The 6,384-nt window shown below is 47.9% G+C and overlaps 2 protein-coding genes across 2 annotated transcripts in view; both read left to right on the top strand.

Moving 5' to 3' along the window:
* ARHGEF10L (Rho guanine nucleotide exchange factor 10 like) overlaps nt 1–6,384 on the top strand; it is a 63,862-nt gene that overhangs the window by 40,632 nt on the left and 16,846 nt on the right. The gene's annotated exons all lie outside the window — the stretch shown is intronic.
* Nucleotides 11–6,384, top strand: part of ACTL8 (actin like 8) — a 100,103-nt gene continuing 93,729 nt past the window's right edge. Inside the window, exon 1 of the mRNA XM_028487792.2 lies at nt 11–1,041. The gene's annotated coding sequence lies outside the window, so the exon portion shown is untranslated. The remainder of the gene's footprint in view (nt 1,042–6,384) is intronic.

Genomic DNA, 6,384 nt, shown 5'->3' with positions numbered 1-6,384 from the left:
ATTCCATATATATGTGTTAGCATTCGGTATTTGTTTTTCTCTTTCTGACTTACTTCACTCTGTATGACAGACTCTAGGTCCATCCACCTCACTACAAATAACTCAGTTTCGTTCCTTTTTATGGCTGAGTAATATTCCATTGTATATATGTGTCACATCTTTCTCCATGCATCTGTTGATGGACACTTAGGTTGCTTCCATGTCCTGGCTATTATAAATAGAGCTGCGATGAACATTTTGGTGAACTTTTAAAGATATGGGCCACACCCTTAAAGATTATCCAGTTTAACTCCTTCCTCTAACATCTCTACTATTTGGCGAAACGAAAGCCAGATAGAGGAGAAGATACGCAGTTAAGGGGAGACACGTTGGAGCTGGACAGTCCTGCGTTCAAATCTCTACTCCATCACTTGCTGGTTGTGTGACCTCCGGCAAATCACTTCATCTCTCTGAGTCTCAGTTTTTCCATCTGCAAAATGGGGTGTGATAGCCAGTCTCCAAGATGGCCTCCAATGACCCCTACCTCCTGGTATTTACACCCTTTATCAGTCTCCTTCCACATTGTACCAGGCTTGGTCTGTGTGACCAACAAAACATGGCAAAGGGATGGTATTCAATTCCAAGGCTAGGATATTAGGTTATTAAAGATGCTGAGACTCTGTCTTGGGTTTCTCTTTCTCTGTCTCTGTCTCTTTCTCCCTTTCTTCTTCTCTCTCTCTTTCTCTTATCACTAGCTCTGGGGGAAGCCAATCTGCCTTGTCCTGAGACCACTCAGGCAGGATGTGGAGAGGCCCACGCGGTGAGGAAATGAGGCCTCCCAACAGCCATGTGGATGAGCCTAGAAGTGGATTCTCCAGGCCCAGGCAGGCCTTGAGATGAGACAGCTGTCCTGACTGACAGCCTGCATGCAACCTCATGGGAGACCCAGAGCCATCCAGCTAAGCCACTCTCAGATTCCTGACCCTCTGAAGCTGCACGAGATAATCAGTGTTTGTCGTTTTAAGCTGTGAAGTTGTGGGGTAACTTGGTACACAGTAGTGGGTAAGTAAAATATGGGGATAATAATATCTGTCTTGTAGGTTTGTTGTGAGGATGAAATTCAGGTAAGCACTTTGCATGGTACATGATGCGTGTTGAAGGCTGTGTGAAATATAACAATGACAGCATAAAGCATATCATTTACAACCCCCAGAGTCACATAGCAAGGGGGTAACAGGGTTGATGATCCTGTGGTTCCCAGATGCCCTGTTTTAACCATTTGTGTCCCCTAAACCTTACTGACCTTGGTGGGCACTGGAGGCTTTGCCAGAAATGAAATGGCAGGATTGGGGGTGGAGGGGCAGAAGATGTGATGGTCGCGGTGACAGTCTCTGGGCCTCTGGGAGGGCGAGCAGCCATGGTATGTGCAGGGGGTGTAGGGCTGAGGCACAGGAACAGTGTCTGTGTGCACGCGTGCACATGTACATGTATGTGCGTGTGCACACGCATGTGCATACACGTATTGTATATGTTTATGTAGGGGTGTGTACAAATATGTGTGTATGTGTGTGAACACGTGTGTATGCGTGTGCGTGCACATATGTGCATGCGTATGCATGTGCATGTGCACACTTGTGCATGTGTGTATGTGCTTGTATATGTGTGTATATGTGTGTGTGTTTAGGTCACCTCTGACGACCCTTCAGCCCAAGGGCAGCTGATGATCTGATTCACTGCTTGTTTCTGGCCTTCTCTCTGTGGAAGGCTCAGAAAAACCATGACAACAAAGAGATAATTAATGAGCAGGGATGGGGGAGGCCAGGAACTGGTATATCTCTGAGACGGCAGAGAAAGAAGCCCAGGAGGAATGTCCATTGGGGTTTGTTTCCCTGGTTCCATGGGACTTCTTGGGTAGAGAGATAGCAAAGACGGTCTGAGTGGGAGGTAAGCCCCTGGACCTCTAGTCCCAACATTCCAGAAGCACAGGGTTCTCAGCACCCATCAGATGGCTCCCTTGGGGTCATTTGCTCCAAGGTCCTGGCGATCTGAAGTTAGAAGCATTGCTCTTGGGAGGCTATCTATGGCTTCCCCCAGCTTCTCAGATGGGACTGTGACCTGAACCATGGAGAATTCCTAGATATTGCTCATTGTAGACACAAGAGCAATGGAGAAACAGAGAGGTTAAGGAACCTGCCTTAGGTCACACAGCAGGATGTGACAGACTCAGGGCTGGAATCCAGGCCTCCTTGCTGAACGCTCTGTCCCAGGGTGGGGCCTAAGGTGGGTGTCTTGGGATGCCCTGGTCCAGAGGCCTCTTGTGTGCATGGGCCCCTCTGGCTGGTAGATCTACTGCCAGGAGAGCTGACCCACCTCTGCCTCCTGCCTGGACCAGATGGGCTGCCCTCTCCTCTCCCATCTTCTCCACCTTCGCATTTTCACCGGAATAACTGGAGCAGAAAATTCTGGGGGAGCACACAGTCTGCCAAGTTTGAGTATGGCATCAGCCTGGGCACCTGGGTACCAAGCAAGTTGGAAACAGAATTAGTAAAGAGGGTCCCTGAAGGGCTGAACTGCTGGGAGCAATTTGGCAACCGCCTCTCCTGGCTCCTGCCAGACCATCCATCTTAGGGATGTCTCCTCCCCTCCAGATCCTGCCTGCCACGCGCCAGGAACATCTGGGAGAGAGTGTTCTGGCAGGACCTGGGGTGTAGATGGGTTACAGGGGTCTCAGTCATGTATTCAATCACAAGGAGAGGGGACTGGTGTGCATCCAGAGTGCCTGCTGGTGCAAGGCACTGAGTGAAGCCCTTGCACATCCTTTGCTTCACTTCTCATCACACCTGGGATATAGGAGTCTCTGTTTTACAGGTGAGGAAACTGAGACTTAGGAACTCTAGATGACTCTCCCAAGGTCACCCATCTTCTAAGTGGCAGAGCTGAGATTAGAATCTAGATCTGTTTGACTCCAAAGGCTGCCTTTTCCCATCTCTGATATCTCTCTGAGTGACGTCTACACCCACTGTGTCCAAGTACCAGTCTGGATACTGGAGACACAGAGGTAAATGGGCTACAGGCTTTTCCCTCAAAGCACTCATAGTTTAGAGAGTGTATTAGCTATTTCTACTGCATGAATGCTGTGTAACAAATAGTCCCCCAAATCTCAGTGGCTTATAACTCTAAGCAATTATTCCTATTGCTCACAGTGTTTGGGTTGGCTGGGAGGGCTCTGCTTCAGGCTGCCAGTTGGGTCCAGATCAGCTTCCCTTGTCTCCATCTCCTTGTAACAGTGGCTACTCAGCTCCTGCTTTCATGGCTAGGCAGAAATATACAATATCCCCTAAGGCTTCATGTTGAAATGGGTGCACTGTTCTGCTGCTCATATTCCAAGGCAAGTTAAGTGGCCAAGCCCTACATTGATGGGGTGGGGAAATTTTCTTTTTCTACTTGGTGGGAGGAACTGCAAAGTCATACAACAAAGGCACGGATGTCTAACTCTCTAATAGAGAGGCAGGAAGAATAGGGAACAATAATCTAATCATCTGCAGGGGGGAAGACAGACCTGTGATAATACTGTAGAGCATTTCATCAAATTTAGGAAATCATCAACCTTAAGACACACCATTAATTTATGTACCACTAAGGAAGAGAAGTGACTGCCAACTGAAGTATGATATGATGCTTTCTCAGCTCACTGTATTTTTATTTTATTCTTATGGAAAGAGCTATTGATACTTACTTAGACATAGAAGTGGAAGTGATATGAACAGTCTAGATCAGGTTTCCTCCTGCATAGGCTGTGACAACTATATCACGACAGCCACTGTCCAAGGAGATTGTGAGATGCCATTGATTGCAAGACACATTCTGCTTTCAAAGATGTGAAAACGTGAAAACATATGGGTCTTAGCATCGATGAAATGCATTGTTTACTTATGGTGAGCCATTGCTCTGGATGGACACTGGACATAGTCTATGTGAATAAACTAACTTGTACCTCTTGACAAACCAAGGGCGAAATATCATCTGCATTTCAGAGATGAGTAGACTCAGGCTCAGAGTAATCAGTTGTCTTGCCCAAGACCCACAGTTAGCAAGTGGAAGAGCTGGGATATGAGCCTAGGACAGTCTGACTCCAGAGGCAAAGTGGTTAAGAGTGTAGACAGACTGTATCTCAATTTCCTCATCTGTAAAATGGGGATGATAGAAGTAACTACTGCGTGGGTTGTTAGACATCTTAGACTATTCAAAACAGGGTCAGGCACAGAGCACTCACGATATACTGGTCACTCTGATAGTACTTTTTACCCCTCTGCAGTGAACATCAGTATAATAAAAGCTATGACTGAACTAAGAGCTGAGGGCTATGGGAGCCCAGAAAAATAGACCAGTAGCTTAATGATTTGGGGGGATTGTCAAGTTAGATGTGAGAAAAGTAAAAAGTGTGTGATTCATGCATGCATTTATTTACTTAAACATATGTGTTTGCCAACTGTGTGCAAGCACTACATAGTGGCTAAATTCGAAACCAGAAATTTGGGAGCTAATTTAAAACATTTGAGTTTTAAGTTATCTGCAATGAAATGCACAGATAGTAAATGTTCAGTTTGAAGGTTTTTCACAAACGTAAATGCCTGTGTTACCACTGCCCCAATCACAGTAGCGAATATTTCCATTACCCAAAAAATTCCATTGTGCCCCTTTACAGTAAGACACCTCTCTCCATCTTGTTTTTTTAAATTTCTGTCACCGTAGATTAGTTTGCCTGTTTTTGAACCTCATAAAAATGTGAATTACAGAATGTGCTGTTTTGTGTCTGATTTCTTTCACTCAACATAATATCTAGACAATTAATCCAGGCATCGGTAGTTCCTTCTTTTTCATTGACGGGTAATATTTCACTGTGTGCTGGTTATGCATGATTGCCTTGCGGCTCCAAATTCATTCTTCTTGCCTGCTGGCTGAAAATGGATCTGGGCCCTTTAAATTTTTTTCCCTGGCCGGCCGGCAAGCTGAGCTTCGTCAGTAGAGGGCGCTGGAGAGCCCATGCAGCAGCAACGGCCTCTGCTTCCGGGTTCCAGCCGCTCAGAGGCAGTCTCCGGCACCACGTGCGGCTTTTCCAGCGCGTGGCTCCTGCGGGCACGGTGGTCAGTAGCGCCTAGCTGCGCCCCCAGCACGCTTCTAAAGGCAGTTTTGTAGTGGGGTGCCTCTGGTGAGACACCTCCTGTGAGCTGCTTGTGTGGCATCCATCAGGGCAGATCTCTGGTAAGTTCCACAGGTTGGATTTCTAGCAAGTTCCACGGGTGTGTGGCACAGACCACTTTTTGCCATGCCTGAGTCACAGGCACGCCCCGCTCAACAAGGTCTGGATGTCAGCTCTGGAGGGTTCTGTGTGCGGGCACTGCTTCCGGGGGCTCTCCTTCAGCTAATGGGTTTTTCCTGGGGGACTTTATTCCAGATTTGGGAGGGGGCTCTTGCTTTGGGGCCCTAGCTCAGCTCCGGGTGGGAGCTCCTCCTTGAGGGGAGGCTCTTCTTTGGGGTTCTGTCTCATGCTGGTGAGAGGTTTCTTTTTTGGGGGTCTGTGCTCTATATGAGCCGTAGGGTGAGGGCTCTTCTCTGCGGCTCTGTATCAGCCATGGTTTGGGGGAACTCTTCCTTCAGGGTTCTACCTCAGCCCCAGGGGACTCTTTCTCTGGGACTTTTCTTCACCTCAGGGTGGGGGGGGGCCTCGTCCTCGGGGGGTTCTACCAAAGCCCTTAGAGGATCTTCCTTGGGGATTGTATCTTAGCCCTGGGGGTGGGTGGTGGATACATAGGGGCTCAATCTCAGCTCTGTGGGTTGCGCTACTCTTTATAGCTGCTGTTCTTACATTAATTAGCCAATGCCTCTTGATTCAGTCCCCTATTATAAGTTAATAATTCATCATTTGAAACTTTCCCTGTCAAAATTACTGTGTGGTTTCTTTTTCTTGGTTGGACCCAAACCAATATAGAATTGGTGTCAGGAGAGATACCAGGAGATTGATCTGTAAATATGAGATTTACAGATTTGGTTTTCTCATGTCTTTGGGCCCGAGCGTGTGCACTTGCCAATAGGAAATGGGGTGCTGGTAACCCAAGGCACGTAGTGGCCTTCCAGTTAACCAAGGTATCACCCATGGTTGATGGAGATAAAGTGCCACAGAGACACATCCCTAGGGAGCCTGAGTGATGCTGCCCCAGACTGCTAGGGCAGTATTGATGACTATAAGAACTGTGGGGTGGGGTGGATTCTTTTTTTTTTTTTTTTTTGCTCTACGCGGGCCTCTCACTGTCGTGGCCTCTCCCGTTGAGGAGCACAGGCTCTGGACGCGCAGCCTCAGCAGCCATGGCTCACGGGCCCAGCCGCTCCGCGGCATGTGGGATCTTC

Source organism: Physeter macrocephalus, chromosome 3, assembly GCF_002837175.3.
Source record: "Physeter macrocephalus isolate SW-GA chromosome 3, ASM283717v5, whole genome shotgun sequence".
NCBI classification, from domain to species: Eukaryota; Metazoa; Chordata; class Mammalia; order Artiodactyla; family Physeteridae; genus Physeter; species Physeter macrocephalus.
The sequence above is the reverse complement of the archived record's forward strand: the minus strand, read 5'-3'. Positions and strand labels throughout refer to the sequence as shown.